General features: G+C 48.3%; 1 long non-coding RNA gene across 2 annotated transcripts in view; it reads left to right on the top strand.

The window, feature by feature from the left end:
• LOC106579009 (uncharacterized) overlaps positions 1-12,853 on the top strand; it is an 83,269-nt gene extending 70,416 nt beyond the window's left edge. The window contains exons 1-3 of one of the 2 annotated variants that reach the window (XR_006760733.1): positions 2,786-3,708; positions 3,943-4,005; positions 11,102-12,853. This is a non-coding gene — a long non-coding RNA (uncharacterized lncRNA). Of the gene's footprint in view, positions 1-2,785; positions 3,709-3,942; positions 4,006-11,101 lie in introns of those variants that run through there. The other variant, XR_001322564.2, reaches the window with a different exon arrangement.
• Positions 12,854-18,114: the final 5,261 nt, after the last annotated feature.

Genomic DNA, 18,114 nt, shown 5'->3' with positions numbered 1-18,114 from the left:
GTGAGGTAGGGCCTGTGGGGTTAGGGCCAGTGAGGTAGGGCCTGTGGGGTTAGGGCCAGTGAGGTAGGGCCTGTGGGGTTATGCCCAGTGAGGTAGGGCCTGTGGGGGTGAGGTAGGGCCTGTGGGGGTGAGGTAGGGCCTGTGGGGTTAGGGCCAGTGAGGTAGGACCTGTGGGGGTAAGGTAGTGCCTGTGGGGTTAGGGCCAGTAAGGTAGGGCATGTGAGGGTGAGGTAGGGCCTGTGGGGTTAGGCCCAGTGAGGTAGGGCCTGTGGGGGTGAGGTAGGGCCTGTGGGGTTAGGCCCAGTGAGGTAGGGCCTGTGGGGGTGAGGTAGGGCCTGTGGGGTTAGGGCCAGTGAGGTAGGGCCTGTGGGGGTAAGGTAGGGCCTGTGGGGTTAGGGCCAGTGAGGTAGGGCATGTGAGGGTGAGGTAGGGCCTGTGGGGTTAGGCCCAGTGAGGTAGGCCTTGTGGAGGTGAGATAGGGCCTGTGGGGTTAGGCCCAGTGAGGTAGGTACTGTGGGGTTAGGCCCAGTGAGGTAGGGCTTGTGGGGGTGAGGTAGGGCCTGTGGGGTTAGGCCCAGTGAGGTAGGGCCTGTGGGAGTGAGGTAGGGCCTGTGGGGTTTGGCCCAGTGAGGTAGGGCCTGTGGGGGTGAGGTAGGGCCTGTGGGGTTAGGGCCAGTGAGGTAGGGCCTGTGGGGGTAAGGTAGGGCCTGTGGGGTTAGGGCCAGTGAGGTAGGGCATGTGAGGGTGAGGTAGGGCCTGTGGGGTTAGGCCCAGTGAGGTAGGGCTTGTGGGGGTGAGATAGGGCCTGTGGGGTTAGGCCTAGTGAGGTAGGTACTGTGGGGTTAGGCCCAGTGAGGTACGGCTTGTGGGGGTGAGATAGGGCCTGTGGGGTTAGGCCCAGTGAGGTAGGTACTTTAGGGTTAGGCCCAGTAAGGTATGGCCTGTGGGGGTGAGGTAGGGCCTGTGGGATTAGGGCCAGTGAGGTAGGGCCTGTAAGGGTGAGGTAGGGCCTGTGGGGTTAGGCCCAGTGAGGTAGGGCCTGGGGGTGTGGTAGGGCCTGTGGGGTTAGGGCCTGTGGCGGTGAGGTAGGGCCTGTGGGGTTAGGGCCAGTGAGGTAGGGCCTGTGGGGGTGTGGTAGGGCCTGTGGGGTTAGGGCCAGTGAGATAGGGCCTGTGGGGGTGTGGTAGGGCCTGTGGGGCTGTGGGGGTGTGGTAGGGCCTGTGGGGTTAGGGCCTGTGGCGGTGAGGTAGGGCCTGTGGGGTTAGGGCCAGTGAGGTAGGGCCCGTGGGGGTGTGGTAGGGCCTGTGGGGTTAGGGCCAGTGAGGTAGGGCCTGTGGGGGTGAGGTAGGGCCTGTGGGGTTAGGGCCAGTGAGGTAGGGCCTGTGGGGGTAAGGTAGGGCCTGTGGGGTTAGAGCCAGTGAGGTAGGGCATGTGAGGGTGAGGTAGGGCCTGTGTGGTTAGGCCCAGTGAGGTAGGTACTGTGGGGTTAGGCCCAGTGAGGTAGGGCTTGTGGGGGTGAGATAGGGCCTGTGGGGTTAGGCCCAGTGAGGTAGGTACTTTAGGGTTAGGCCCAGTAAGGTATGGCCTGTGGGGGTGAGGTAGGGCCAGTGGGATTAGGGCCAGAGAGGTAGGGCCTGTAGGGGTGAGGTAGGGCCTGTGGGGTTAGGCCCAGTGAGGTGGGGCCTGTGGGGGTGAGGTAGGGCTGTGGGGGTGTGGTAGGGCCTGTGGGGTTAGGGCCAGTGAGGTAGGGCCTGTGGGGGTGTGGTAGAGCCTGTGGGGTTAGGCCCAGTGAGGTAGGGCTTGTGGGGGTGAGATAGGGCCTGTGGGGTTAGGCCCAGTGAGGTAGGCGGGGGCCTGTGGGGGTGAGGTAGGGCCAGTGGGGTTAGGCCCAGTGAGGTAGGGCCTGTGGGGGTGAGGTAGGGCCTGTGGGGTTAGGGCCAGTGAGGTAGGGCTTGTGGGGGTAAGGTAGGGCCTGTGGGGTTAGGGCCAGTGAGGTAGGGCATGTGAGGGTGAGGTAGGGCCTGTGGGGTTAGGCCCAGTGAGGTAGGTACTGTGGGGTTAGGCCCAGTGAGGTAGGGCTTGTGGGGGTGAGATAGGGCCTGTGGGGTTAGGCCCAGTGAGGTAGGTACTTTGGGGTTAGGCCCAGTAAGGTATGGCCTGTGGGGGTGAGGTAGGGCCAGTGGGGTAAGTGCCAGATGGGTAAGGGCCAGTAGGGTTATGGGCCAGTGGAGTTAGGACCAGTGGGATTATGGGCCAGTGGGGTTATGGGCCAGTGGTGTTATGACAAGTGGGATTATGGGCCAGTGGTGTTATGACAAGTGGGATTATGGGCCAGTGGGATTATGGGCCAGTGGGGTTATGGGCCAGTAGGGTTATGGGCCAGTGGGGTTATGGGCCAGTGGGGTTAGGACCAGTAGGGTTGTGGAGTACTGCTCCTTGAAGGCTCGGTGACCACGCCCTGGTCTGTGTGAATGTTTTCTACCTTTTTAAGAGGATATTGATGAGGGCTATAGGCTACTGTGCTCTCTGTTAAATCATTCTGACCCTAGCTTTGTATCTCAGGGGTAGGATCATGTTACAGGGATAGTTATCTAATAGTTGGTTGCACCAGATGTTTTATGTAATACCCTCTCTACCCATGAGAGAGAAATGAACATCCCTCCCCAAAAAAGAAAGTACAAAACAGGCTGTGTTTTTAGTTAGTTGGTTTGTTGTGATTGGCTGTGGCGGGGGTGGCTGGGGTGGGGGTGCGGTCTGAGACGCTCTCTCCTTGGGTTTACTCTTATTGGTGGTGGTTGCTAGGACGGCAAGCTGCCCTCCAGAGCCATCAGCGTGGTGAGTGATTCAATATATCCCAAATGGGCACCCTATCCCCTACATAGTGCCCTGCGTTTGACCAGGGCTCACAGGAATCTCGTCAAGAGTAGGGCACTATATAGGGAAAAGGGTTCTATTTGAGACACAACCAGTGTGTCCCGAGGGAGCAATGATCTTCAGTGTATATATATACAGTGCAGTACAGGACACTCCGTACACACAGGGAGAGGGAGGGAGCAGGGAGCTGCGGTTCTGGTCGGGTTCAGACTGACACTGACTCGTCGTTGTCGTAGTATGCTTGCCTCCTGATGGGAATGAGTCAGCATGGCAGATTTAACCATAGAAATGAATACAGAATCATGGAGCTCAATGGATTGGATTGGCACCATTGGGTGTTGTACAAGATAGGGCCAGAAGGCTCCGGTTTATGAAGAGGCAGGCATAAGGCTTGCTGCTGACATTTCTGTGACTGGACGTTCGTTGAGTCACTTTTCTGAAGGGGTCAAGGGTGAAATCTTTGCCTAAATTCAGGCTGTTGTTTTGTAACTCTCTACAGACCATTCCTGGGGAGTATGTAGAGTTGTCTTAGAACATTTAACAGCATGATAAATAACTCTCTGTTTGTCCCTGTTTTACCCCTGTGCTGTTTTCTATTAGCATATTTCTCGACCAGGCTAACTCCTGGACTGAATAGCTTTGCTGGGGGTTCTTCGAGTGAAGTGCTCTCTCACTTTCTTGTTTTCTTGGAAACGCTGTATTGGTTGTCAGGGCAACTGGTTAGCACTGCTGAAAGTGGTTGGACGATTCTGTTTTGTTTTCAGATGGGGAGAGAGCACAATGGGAACAACAGGGTGAAGGTAGAATATTTCGACCTTCACTGCTTTTTGGATGGTAAACCAATTTAACAACTTTGTAATTAAACATGATCATTTTCTCACGCTCAGGATATTGCTAAATCATGATGTCATCATCCACACAATAGGCCACAGTTATAGTACAATAACAAATACAAACCACATGCTCATACTTTTTGATTCTCAGAAAAAGGCATGCGAAACGAAAGTGACAATGCCCGAAGATTAGGACATTTCTAATCAAGCATATTTTCTCTTTTCTATCTCTCAGGTGCGTAAGAAATGCCTTGGCGAGTCAGAATGCCTGGAGAAAATGAAACAACAGGGAATTCCGGTAAGGAACCGGTAGAATGTCAAACTGATGTCACCTTTTGGTTCACACAATGAATCCTCATACTTACATGATGACGTAGTTAACCATGGATTTAATCCATTGTGTTCATGGCACGTAATCCATTGATCATCATGGCACATCATTCAGCACTTCACATATTTGTAAAACAATCAATCAAAGATACCTAAAGTACCACATAATCCGATAAACATTTGACCTCCTTTTAGAAGGTGACATATTGCTTTAATGGTTATAGATTGCTTTAATGGTTATTGGTTATAGAGATTTCCCTTCAAATGAGGTGCAGGTCTTGGGTGCTCTGAGTTTAACGTTATAGACGACACAGGCTTTGATTCTCCTTCCTTACAATGACATTTACTGGCCTGGACCTGACACTACAGTATCTCTCTCTGTTTCTCTCTCTCTCTCCCTCTCCCTCTCGCCTGCTCTACTGACATACCAGGCCTAGCTCATGAAAAGGTCCTGGCTCTGTGGCTAACATGGAGGTTTTATATCTGTTCTGTTGTGTTCTATGATGGGCTGGAAATATGCCCTCCAGGTGGGCCCCATGTGCTCCTGCATATCTACACACACTCAGCGAATCTGTTTTCTCACTCTCACATACTCTCTAACTTTCTCTTGGAGTGTGAAGACAGGTGCCAAACGCTGACAACATCCTTCTATATGGGGTAAATTCTATTTTACTCTTTGAACGTGTGTGCAGAGTGCTTAAGGGAAGAAATATGAACAAGGGAGGAGTAGTGAAAGGAGGAGTGCTCAGGGGAAGAGAGATGAACAAGAGAGGAGTAGTGAAAGGAGGAGTGCTCAGGGGAAGAGAGATGAACAAGGGAGGAGTAGTTGAAAGGAGGAGTAGTGAAAGGAGGAGTAGTGAAAGGAGGAGTAGTGAAAGGAGGAGTGGTGAAAGGAGGAGTAGTGAAAGGAGGAGTAGTGAAAGGAGGAGTGCTCAGGGGAGCCTGGTGGTGGATCACTTTTTTTTATTCCTCCTTTCACCAGAGCTACAGTGAAGAAAGACGGAGAGAGAGAGAGAGAGAGAGAGAGAGAGAGAGAAAGGAAGGAAGGGGATGAAAGAGTGCAGTGCTGACAGGTCTCTAGACACGTCTGTTCTCTCAAATCAAATCATCAAATCAAATGTATTTATATAGCCCTTCGTACATCAGCTGATATCTCAAAGTGCTGTACAGAAACCCAGCCTAAAACCCCAAATAGCAAGCAATGCATGTGAAAGAAGCACGGTGGCTAGGAAAAACTCCCTAGGAAAAACTCCCGAGAAAGGCCAAAAACCTAGGAAGAAACCTAGAGAGGAACCAGGCTATGAGGGGTGGCCAGTCCTCTTCTGGCTGTGCAGGGTGGATATTATAACAGAACCTGGTCAAGATGTTAAAATGTTCATAAATGACCAGCATGGTCAAATAATAATAATCATAGTAGTTGTCGAGGGTGCAACAAGCACGTCCGGTGAACAGGTCAGGGTTCCATAGCCGCAGGCAGAACAGTTGAAACTGGAGCAGCAGCACGGCCAGGTGGACTGGGGACAGCAAGGAATCATCATGCCAGGTAGTCCTGAGGCATGGTCCTAGGGCTCAGGTCCTCCGAGAGAAAGACAGAAAGAGAGAATTAGAGAGAGCATATTTAAATTCACACAGGACACCGGATAAGACAAGAGAAATACTCCAGATGTAACAGACTGACCCTAGCCCCCCGACACATAAACTACTGCAGCATAAATACTGGAGGCTGAGACAGGAGGGATCAGAAGACACTGTGGCCCCATCCGATGATACCCCCGGACAGGGCCAAACAGGCAGGATATAACCCCACCCACTTTGCCAAAGCACAGCCCCCACACCACTAGAGGGATGTCTCCAACCACCAACTTACCGTCCTAAGACAAGGCCGAGTATAGCCCACAAAGATCTCCGCCATGGCACAACCCAAGGGGGGGCGCCAACCCAGACAGGAAGACCACTTCAGTGACTCAACCCACTCAAGTGACGCACCCCTCCCATGGACGGCATGGAAGAACACCAGTAAGCCAGTGACTCAGCCCCTGTAATAGGGTTAGAGGCAGAGAATCCCAGTGGAAAGAGGGGAACCGGCAAGGCAGAGACAGCAAGGGCGGTTCGTTGCTCCAGCCTTTCCGTTCACCTTCACACTCCTGGGCCAGACTATACTTAATCATAGGACCTACTGAAGAGATAAGTCTTCAGTAAAGACTTAAAGGTTGAGACTGAGTCTGCGTCTCTCACATTGGTAGGCAGACCATTCCATAAAAATTGAGCTCTATAGGAGAAAGCCCTACCTCCAGCCGTTTGCTTAGAAATTCTAGGGACAATTAGGAGGCCTGCGTCTTGTGACCATAGCGTACGTGTAGGTATGTACGGCAGGACCAAATCGGAAAGATAGGTAGGAGCAAGCCCATGTAATGCTTTGTAGGTTAGCAGTAAAACCTTGAAATCAGCCCTTGCCTTAACAGGAAGCCAGTGTAGGGAGGCTAGCACTGGAGTAATATGATCACATTTTTTGGTTCTAGTCAGGATTCTAGCAGCCGTATTTAGCACTAACTGAAGTTTGTTTAGTGCTTTATCCGGGTAGCCGGAAAGTAGAGCATTGCAGTAGTCCAGCCTAGAAGTAACAAAAGCATGTATTAATTTTTCTGCGTCATTTTTGGACAGAAAGTTTCTGATTTTTGCAATGTTACGTAGATGGAAAAAAGCTGTCCTTGAAACAGTCTTGATATGTTCTTCAAAAGAGAGATCAGGGTCCAGCGTAACGCCGAGGTCCTTCACAGTTTTATTTGAGACGACTGTACAACCATCCAGATTAATTGTCAGATTCAACAAAAGATCTCTTTGTTTCTTGGGACCTAGAACAAGCATCTCTGTTTTGTCTGAGTTTAAAAGTAGAAAGTTTGCAGCCATCCACTTCTTTATGTCTGAAACACAGGCTTCTAGCGAGGGCAATTTTGGGGCTTCACCATGTTTCATTGAAATGTACAGCTGTGTGTCGTCCGCATAGCAGTGAAATTTCACATTATGTTTTCGAATGACATCCCCAAGAGGTAAAATATATAGTGAAAACAATAATGGTCCTAAAACGGAACCTTGAGGAACACCGAAATGTACAATTGATTTGTCAGAGGACAAACCATTCACAGAGACAAACTGATATCTTTCCGACAGATAAGATCTAAACCAGGCCAGAACTTGTCCATGTAGACCAATTTGGGTTTCCAATCTCTCCAAAAGAATGTGGTGATCGATGGTATCAAAAGCGGCACTAAGATCTAGGAGCACGAGGACAGATGCAGAGCCTCGGTCTGACGTCATTAAAAGGTCATTTACCACCTTCACAAGTGCAGTCTCAGTGCTATGATGGGGTCTAAAACCAGACTGAAGCGTTTCGTATACATTGTTTGTCTTCAGGAAGGCAGCTTTTTCCCAAAAAATTTGAGAGGAATGGAAGATTCGATGTAGGCCGATAGTTTTTTATAATTTCTGGGTCAAGATTCGGCTTTTTCAAGAGAGGCTTTATTACTGCCACTTTTAGTGAGCTTGGTACACATCCGGTGGATAGAGAGCCGTTTATTATGTTCAACATAGGAGGGCCAAGCACAGGAAGCAGCTCTTTCAGTAGTTTAGTTGGAATAGGGTCCAGTATGCAGCTTGAGGGTTTGGAGGCCATGATTATTTTCATCATTGTGTCAAGAGATATAGTACTAAAACACTTTAGTATCTCCCTTGATCCTAGGTCCTGGCAGAGTTGTGTAGACTCAGGACAATGGAGCTTTGGAGGAATACCCAGATTTAGAGAGGAGTCCGTAATTTGCTTTCTAATGATCATGATCTTTTCCTCAAAGAAGTTCATAAATGTATTACTGCTGAAGTGAAAGCCATCCTCCATTTGCGAATGCTGCTTTTTAGTTAGCTTTGCGACAGTATCAAAAATAAATTTCGGATTGTTCTTATTTTCCTCAATTAAGTTGGAAAAATAGGATGATCGAGCAGCAGTGAGGGCTCTTCGATACTGCACGGTACTGTCTTTCCAAGCTAGTCGGAAGACTTCCAGTTTGGTGTGGCGCCATTTCCGTTCCAATTTTCTGGAAGCTTGCTTCAGAGCTCATGTATTTTCTGTATACCAGGGAGCTAGTTTCTTATGACAGATGTTTTTAATTTTTAGGGGTGCAACTGCATCTAGGGTTTTGCGCAAGGTTAAATTGAGTTCCTCGGTTAGGTGGTTAACTGATTTTTGTCCTTTGACGTCCTTGGGTAGGCAGAGGGAGCCTGGAAGGGCATCAAGGAATCTTTGGGTTGTCTGAGAATTTATAGCACGACTTTTAATACTACTTGGTTGGGGTCTGAGCAGATTATTTGTTGCAAACACAATAAAATGGTGGTCCGATAATCCAGGATTATGAGGAAAAACATTAAGATCCACAACATTTATTCCATGGGACAAAACTAGGTCCAGAGTATGACTGTGGCAGTGAGTAGGTCCAGAGACATGTTGGACAAAACCCACTGAGTCGATGATGGCTCCGAAAGCCTTTTGGAGTGGGTCTGTGGACTTTTCCATGTGAATGTTAAAGTCACCAAAAATTACAATATTATCTGCTATGACTACAAGATCCGATAGGAATTCAGGGAACTCAGTGAGGAACACTGCATATGGCCCAGGAGGCCTGTAAACAGTAGCTATAAAAAGTGAGTGAGTAGGCTGCATAGATTTCATGACTAGAAGCTCAAAAGACGAAAACGTCATAGTTTTTTTTTGTAAATTGAAATTTGCTATTGTAAATGTTAGCAACACCTCCGCCTTTGCCGGATGCACGGGGGGTATGTTCACTAGTGTAACCAGGGGGTGAGGCCTCATTTAACACAGTAAATTCATCAGGCTTAAACCATGTTTCAGTCAGGCCAATCACATCAAGATTATGATCAGTGATTAGTTCATTGACTATAACTGCCTTGGAAGTGAGGGATCTAACATTAAGTAACCCAATTTTGAGATGTGAGGTATCACAATCTCTTTCAATAATGTCAGGAATGGAGGAGGTCTTTATACTAGTGAGATTGCTAAAGCGAACACCGCCATTTTTAATTTTGCCCAACCTAGATCGAGGCACAGACACGGTCTCAATGGGGAAAGCTGAGCTGACTACGCTGACTGTGCTAGTGGCAGACTCCACTAAGCTGGCAGGCTGGCTAACAGCCTGCTGCCTGGCCTGCACCCTATTTCATTGTGGAGCTAGAGGAGTTAGAGCCCTGTCTATGTTCGTAGATAAGATGAGAGCACCCCTCCAGCTAGGATGGAGTCCGTCACTCCTCAACAGGCCAGGCTTGGTCCTGTTTGTGGGTGAGTCCCAGAAAGAGGGCCAATTATCTACAAATTCTATCTTTTGGGAGGGGCAGAACACAGTTTTCAACCAGCGATTGAGTTGTGAGACTCTGCTGTAGAGCTCATCACTCCCCCTAACTGGGAGGGGGCCAGTGACAATTAATCGATGCTGACACATCTTTCTAGCTGATTTACACGCTGAAGCTATGTTGCGCTTGGTGACCTCTGACTGTTTCATCCTAACATCGTTGGTGCCGACGTGGATAACAATATCTCTATACTCTCTACACTCGCCAGTTTTAGCTTTAGCCAGCACCGTCTTTAGATTAGCCTTAACGTCAGTAGCCCTGCCCCCTGGTAAACAGTGTATGATCGCTGGATGATTCGTTTTAAGTCTAATACTGCGGGTAATGGAGTCGCCAATGACTAGGGTTTTCAATTTGTCAGAGCTAATGGTGGGAGCCGTCGGCGTCTCAGACCCCACAACGGGAGGAGTAGAGACCAGAGAAGTCACGGCCTCCGACTCCGACTCGCTTAATGGGGAGAACCGGTTGAATGTTTCTGTCGGCTGAATAAGCGACACCGGTTGAGCATTCCTACAGCGTTTCCCTCCAGAAGCCATGAGAAAGTTGTCCGGCTGCGGGGACCGTGCGAGGGGGTTTATACTAACGTTACTATCTGTACTTACTGGTGGCACAGACGCTGTTTCATCCTTTCCTACACTGAAATTGCCCTTGCCTAACGATTGCGTTTGAAGCTGGGCTTGCAGCACAGCTATCCTTGCCGTAAGGCGATCGTTCTCCTGTATATTATAAGTACAACGACTGCAATTAGAAGGCATCATGTCAATGTTACTTAGCTTCGGCTGTTTGAAGTCCGGACGAACCATGTCCAGATCAAACCTCCGGGGTGAAAAGTTTGAATTAAAAAAGTTGAGTGAGGGAAAAAGTACAAATATACCGTAATGAAAAAGTAAAAACCGTCAGGTAGCAAAGTAAGATCGGCAACAAAACGCACAGCAGCGTAAACAAGTCTGCAAGTTGTGACCGGAAACAGGAAACAGATACTAGAACAGATACCATCCTCTGTACTGAAGAAACCTCTCCTGCTTCCTCCCTAATCCCTTCTTTCATCTCCCAGGTCACCGCCACCTCCTCGGTGACAAACACTCTGCCATGGCAATGGCAGGAAAACAGGACAGCCGTGAAGTAAATTCGGCCCCGGTGTGTGTGTGTGTGTGTGTGTGTGTGTGTGTGTGTGTGTGTGTGTGTGTGTGTGTGTGTGTGTGTGTGTGTGTGTGTGTGTGTGTGTGTGTGCGCGTGCATGTCTGTGTTTGTGTATGTATGTGTGTTACATGGTGGAAGACGAGGAGTTTGGGAGTCTAGCTCTTTGCCTCTCCGGTCTTGCACAAAGGACTAACTGAGTATTTAAAGAGCTACGGTGATGCCACCTTACTCATCCCAAACAAACTACCGTACATCAAGTACTGTACCATACACCAGGGACTATTACGTTTCTGTTGGCGGTGAGGTGGCATTAGATTTACTGTGGGATTTTATGCATACGTTTAGCGGAACATCGACTTGAAATGGCAAATGAATGGTAATGACTTGAAATGGCAAATGAATGGTAATGACTTGAAATGGCAAATGAATGGTAATGAGTTGAAATGTTGGAAGGACATCAGACATGAGTGTTTTTGTCGCTTTGCTCACTTCCTCCCTCTCTCTTCTTGATGCAGGACGTGATATGAAGAAATGGTGTGAGGACAAGACCCCCAAGCCTCTCCCTCCACTGAAAGCTGAGTGGGACAGAGAGGGTGTGAAGAAAGATGTCCCCCTCTACCCCTTAGTCCTGAAGAGAGACAAATTAACCAGTTGAAAGAGAGTGACTCACGCTCTCCTCTCTGCTCATCCATCCCATCTGGTTTGTATTTCTTTGGATGTTTCTCCGCCTCCAGCCTCTGGGTAGTACCAGCGCCAAGGCCCAGATGGCTGCCGACCCAGCCCCACCGCGAAGAGCGTACACTGGGTTGGAAAACGCCTGGGCTTGCCTCTTGGCTGGGGTATGGATGGTGGGGTATGGTTGGGAAGGGAAGGGTGGACTTGGCTGGTGATGGGACTTGGATGGACCGCACTCCGGCGCTGACACAACATCCATCGATCATCCATCGCATTGGTTGGTAGTTGATACCCTCAGCGCTGAGGGAGAGAGCCCAGTCGTGTTGAGGGGTGTTGCGGAGTGAACAGTCAGAGAAGACGCCACAGACTGGCCAGACGTCCCCTAGATCAGTAACTGAGACTGGCATCTCATGGAACTGGCGCGGGCATCAGTACCAGACTGGTAAACTGGCATGAGAAATTCTTTTAGACTCTAAATCCCATGTCTAAATGTAATGGTTTTCAGTTGTAGAAGTCAGCATGGAGAACCTGATTGGTGCTGTATTGTAGTCTGGTTTCAACAGACAAGAGCCATATGATATCAGGAGCACGTGAAGCACGATATCAGGACGACCGACTTTTAATGACACACGTGTGTTGTTTTGAAGCTCAAAGGGAGTACACAAAGTAGTATGGCTTATGTTTGTTTACGTCCATATGCTTTGGAGAAAGGTGAAGTGGTCACATCCTATGGCAGATTATCATTTCTTTAAGGGAGAGAAGAGAGAGAGGGGGAGGGAGAAAGTAAAGGAGGGGTGCCTGAGGGGCAGTCCTTTGTTTCGTTTTGTTTATTCCTCCACGTGTCTAAATAAAAAAGGCCTAGACAGAACCCTAGTGCCTTGGAGTTCTTTTTCCCACCGACAACAACTTTGTGACACTTCCCATGCAGTGTATGTTTCCAAGGGGGTGGGGGGGGTCTATATTCAAAGCCTGCTTTACTGCTGAGGAATTGTCATTGTGGGGGAATCAAGACTTGGGAGCGGGGATTAGAAAGCACTGGGGGCTGAGCAAGGGGGGTTAAGCTTAGTTTGATGGCATTTTTATTGTGGAGTTTGATTAGAATGCCCCCCCCCCAACACCACACAGCGGGTTTTCTCACACGCCAGTCATGGGGAGAAAAATGACTTTCCTCTATGGCACTCATATCACTCCCGCTCCATAGCCCTGAATGGAATGGCCAAACAAAAGGTGACATCATTTGTACCCAGGATCATATTGCCAGATCAGGGGCCTCCTTGATGACATCATGACCCAGTCGCTTTCAACCCTTCCCTGGGATGCTGGGTTGGCATGGAAGTGAGTACTTCACTTGAATTAGTCATAGTTTGATGGCCTGTAAAGTTTGATATGGCTGTGTTTGCGATAAACAAGTTTGAGGGTGAGTGACAGGTAAGATTCAATATTTGGGTATGGCAGGTGTACATTACACATACAGTATCAGTCAAACGTTTGGGCACACCCACTCATTCAAGGGTTTTTCTTAATTTTTTTACTATTTTCTACATTGTAAAATAGTAGTGAACACATCAAAACTATAAAATAACACATATGGAATCATGTAGTAACCAAACAAGTGTTAAAAAACTCAAAATATATTGAATATTTTTGATTCTTCAAAGTAGCCACCCTTTGCCTTGATGACAGCTTTGCCCACTCTTGGCATTCTCTCAACCGGCTTCACTTGGAATGCTTTTCCAACGGTCCAACTCATCCCAAAACATCTCAACTGGGTTGAGGTCGGGTGATTGTGGAGCCCAGGTCATCTGATACAGCACTCCATCACTCTGCTTCTTGGTCAAATAGCCCTTACACAGCCTGGAGGTGTGTTGGGTCATTGTCCCCCCCCCCCCCCATCACACCTCCTCCTCCGTCCTTCACGGTGGGAACCACACATGCGGAGATCATCCGTTCACCTACTCTGCGTCTCACAAAGACACAGCGGTTGGAACTAAAAATCAAATTTGGACTAAACAGACCAAAGGACAGATTTCCACCGGTCTAATGTCCAAAAAGATTGCGTGTGTTTCTTGGCCCAAGAAAGTCTCTTCTTCTTATTGGTGTCCTTTAGTAGTGGTTTCTTTGCAGCAATTCGACCATGAAGGCCTGATTCCCTCAGTGTCCTCTGAACAGTTGATGTTGAGATGTGTTTGTTACTTGAACTCTGTGAAGCATTTATTTGGGCTGCAATCTGAGGTGCAGTTATCTCTAATGAACTTATCCTCTGTAGCAGAGGTAACTCTGGGTCTTCCTTTCCTGTGCCAGTCCTCATGAGAGCCAGTTTCATCATAGTGCTTGATGGTTTTTGCAGTTGCACTTGAAGGAACTTTCAAAGTTCTTGAAATGTTCCGCATTGACTGAGCTTCATGTCTTAAAGTAATGATGAACAGTCGTTTCTCTTTGCTTATTTGAGCTGTTCTTTCCATAATATGGACTTGGTCTTTCACCAAATAGGGCTATCTTCTGTATACCACCCTTACCTTGTCACAACACAACTGATTGGTTCAAACGCATTAAGAAGGAACGAAATTCCGCGAATTATCTTTTAACATGGCACACCTGCTAATTGAAATGCATTCCAGGTGATTACCTCATGAGCTGGTTGAGGGAATGCCAATGGTGTGCGAAGCTGTCATCAAGGCAAAGGGTGGCTACTTTGAAGAATCTCGACTATAAAATAGATTTTGATTTAGATTTTTTTGGTTACTACATGATTCCATATGTGTTATTTCATAGTTTTGATGTCTTCACTATTATTCTACAATGTAAAATAAAAATAAAGAAAAGGTCTTGAATGAGTGTGTTCAAGCATTTGACTGGTACTGTATTCATACAAACATACTGTACCGACGAAGATATCATATGTACACACACACACACACACACACACACACACACACACACACACACACACACACACACACACACACACACACACACACGTGCGCGTGACCCACACATGCACACATAAACACACGCCTTCACGACCGTTTGTTCACCCCATGGTGCTTTGTGATTCAGCGATATCCTAGCCGCAGCAGGTCTCTCTGAACTCCTAGACCTTCATCAAAGAGGAATGAACAGTGTGATGAAGAAAATAAACAAAAAAAGGGCAAGAGAGAGATGCAGAGAAAGAGAAAAAAATATTATTACTCACTGAGTATTATTCTTTTTCCTATTATTATCTATCTGTGACATCATTCATTTGATATGCGTCTTATGTTTGCTTTGGCAATTTATGTGGTAACACTTTCTATGTCAATAAAGCCTTTTTGAATTTGATTTTGAGTGATGCGGAGAGAGAGAAAGAAAGAGGGAGTGGGAGACAGGGAAATGGAAAGAAGGGGGAGGATTTGCCGTTTTCTTAGTACCGTGTTCCTCTACTGACTATGTCCAATCACATAACAGGAATTAGCAGTCCCAAATCATGTTTTCTCAGAGTCCAGTGGATCACAGCTGAGTGTCATTTTCAAAGTAGGATGGAGGGATGAAGATACATTGATAGAGAGGGAGAGAGAGGGGGGAAAGGAAATAAGGGGAGAGGTGGATGATGTTAGGGACAAAGAGAGAGGGAGAGAGTTGGATGATGTTAGGGACAAAGAGAGAGGGAGAGAGGTGGATGATGTTAGAGACAAAGAGAGAGGGAGAGGTGGATGATGTTAGGGACAAAGAGAGAGAGAGCGGTGGATGATGATAGGGACAAAGAGAGAGGGAGAGGTGGATGATGATAGGGACAAAGAGAGAGGGAGAGAGGTGGATGATGATAGGGACAAAGAGAGAGGGAGAGGTGGATGATGATAGGGACAAAGAGAGAGAGAGCGGTGGATGATGATAGGGACAAAGAGAGAGAGAGCGGTGGATGATGTCATGGACAAAGAGAGAGGGAGAGGTGGATGATGTCATGGACAAAGAGAGAGGGAGAGGTGGATGATGTTAGGGACAATAAGAGAGGGAGATAGGTGGATGATGTTAGGGACAGGGAGAGAGGGAGAGGTGGATGATGTTAGGGACAGGGAGAGAGGGAGAGAGGTGGATGATGTTAGGGACAGAGGGAGAGGGAGATAGGTGGATGATGTTAGGGAGAGGGAGAGAGGTGGATGATGTTAGGGACGAAGAGAGAGGGAGAGAGGTGGATGATATTAGGGACAATAAGAGAGGGAGAGCGGTGGATGATGTTAGGGACAGGGAGAGAGGGAGCGGTGGATGATGTTAGGGACAGGGAGAGAGGGAGAGAGGTGGATGATGAGAGGGAGAGAGGTGGATGATGTTAGGGACAAAGAGAGAGGGAGAAGTGGATGATGATAGGGACAAAGAGAGAGAGAGTGGTGGATGATGATAGGGACAGAGAGAGAGAGAGCGGTGGATGATGTTAGGGACAGGGAGAGAGGGAGCGGTGGATGATGTTAGGGACAGGGAGAGAGGGAGAGAGGTGGATGATGGTAGGGACAGGGAGAGGGAGAGAGGTGGATGATGTTAGGGACAAAGAGAGAGGGAGAGGTGGATGATGATAGGGACAAAGAGAGAGAGAGTGGTGGATGATGATAGGGACAAACAGAGAGAGAGCGGTGGATGATGTTAGGGACAAAGAGAGAGGGGAAGAGGTGGATGATGTTAGGGACAGGGAGAGGGAGATAGGTGGATGATGTTAGGGACAGAGAGAGAGGGAGAGAGGTGGATGATGTTAGGGACAGAGAGAGAGGGAGAGAGGTGGATGATGTTAGGGACAGAGAGAGAGGGAGAGAGGTGGATGATGATAGGGACAGAGAGAGAGGGAGAGAGATGGATGATGATAGGGACAGAGAGAGAGGGAGAGAGATGGATGATGTTAGGGACAAAGAGAGAGGGAGAGAGGTGGATGATGTTAGGGACAGAGAGAGAGGGAGAGAGGTGGATGATGTTAGGGACAGAGAAAGAGGGAGAGAGGTGGATGATGTTAGGGACAGAGAGAGAGGGAGAGAGTTGGATGATGATAGGGACAGAGAGAGAGGGAGAGAGGTGGATGATGGTAGGGACAGGGAGAGGGAGAGAGGTGGATGATGTTAGGGACAAAGAGAGAGGGAGTGGTGGATGATGATAGGGACAAACAGAGAGAGAGCGGTGGATGATGTTATGGACAAAGAGAGAGGGAGAGGTGGATGATGTTAGGGACAATAAGAGAGGGAGATAGGTGGATGATTTTAGGGACAGGGAGAGAGGGAGAGAGGTGGATGATGATAGGGACAAAGAAAGAGGGAGAGAGGTGGATGATGTTAGGGACAGGGAGAGGGAGATAGGTGGATGATGTTAGGGACAGAGAGAGAGGGAGAGAGGTGGATGATGATAGGGACAGAGAGAGAGGGAGAGAGGTGGATGATGTTAGGAACAGAGAGAGAGGGAGAGAGGTGGATGATGATAGGGACAGAGAGAGAGGGAGAGAGGTGGATGATGTTAGGGACAAAGAAAGAGGGAGAGAGGTGGATGATGTTAGGGACAGAGAGAGAGAGGGAGAGAGGTGGATGATGGTAGGGACAGAGAGAGAGGGAGAGAGGTGGATGATGGTAGGGACAGGGAGAGGGAGAGAGGTGGATGATGTTAGGGACAAAGAGAGAGGGAGAGGTGGATGATGATAGGGACAAAGAGAGAGAGAGCGGTGGATGATGTTAGGGACAAAGAGAGAGGGAGAGGTGGATGATGTTAGGGACAGGGAGAGAGAGGTGGATGATGTTAGGTACAGAGAGAGGGAGAGAGGTGGATGATGTTAGGGACAGGGAGGGGGAGAGAGGTGGATGATGTTAGGGACAAAGAAAGAGGGAGAGAGGTGGATGATGTTAGGGACAGAGAGAGAGGGAGAGAGGTGGATGATGTTAGGGACAGGGAGAGAGAGGTGGATGATGTTAGGGACAGGGAGAGGGAGAGAGGTGGATGATGTTAGGGACAGGGAGAGGGAGAGAGGTGGATGATGTTAGGGACAAAGAAAGAGGGAGAGAGGTGGATGATGTTAGGGACAGGGAGAGGGAGATAGGTGGGTGATGTTAGGGACAGAGGGAGAGGGAGAGAGGTGGATGATGTTAGGGACAGGGAGAGGGAGAGAGGGAGAGAGGTGGATGATGTTAGGGACAGAGGGAGAGGGAGATAGGTGGATGATGTTAGGGACAGGGAGAGGGAGAGAGGTGGATGATGTTAGGGACGAAGAGAGAGGGAGAGAGGTGGATGATGTTCGCAAGAGAGAGGAAGTGGGGAATGGGGGTTGGGATGTGGAGATGTTGAGGGGGTAACATTGACCTCTTTTCTGTCTGCATGGAGCTACTGCTAACTTTTGATTGGTCTCCCAGGGTATAATGAAAAGGGGCTCCATACAAACTCTACCAGCTGAAACCCAGCTCACAGAAACACAGGAACCAAACCACAATCTTTATGTCAGGTTATCAGTCTATGTCAGGGTGTAAAAGTCTTAATCACAAACCAAGCCAATGACTAGCATGATTTATATTTTTAAAAATGGGTTAGAGATGTAGTGCTATATTCTCTTAGCTGTAGATAGTATGGCGTTGTTGGAGTTAGCATCAATGAATTAATTGGTTATTTGTGTGGAAGGCCTGCTGTGCATTCATTATCCTTTCTCAGAATATTTCCCCACTCATTTACTCTCTTCCTCTGAATTTCTCATCCTCATTTTGCTCTCTCTGTCTCTGTCTCTCTCTCAATTCAATTCAATTTCAATTCAAGGGGCTTTATTGGCATGGGAAGCATATTTTAACATTGCCAAAGCAAGGGAAGTAGATAATATACAAAAGTGAAATAAACAAAAAAATGAACAGTAAACATTACACTCACAGAA

This window comes from Salmo salar, chromosome ssa19, assembly GCF_905237065.1.
Source record: "Salmo salar chromosome ssa19, Ssal_v3.1, whole genome shotgun sequence".
Taxonomy (NCBI): domain Eukaryota; kingdom Metazoa; phylum Chordata; class Actinopteri; order Salmoniformes; family Salmonidae; genus Salmo; species Salmo salar.
The sequence above is the reverse complement of the archived record's forward strand: the minus strand, read 5'-3'. Positions and strand labels throughout refer to the sequence as shown.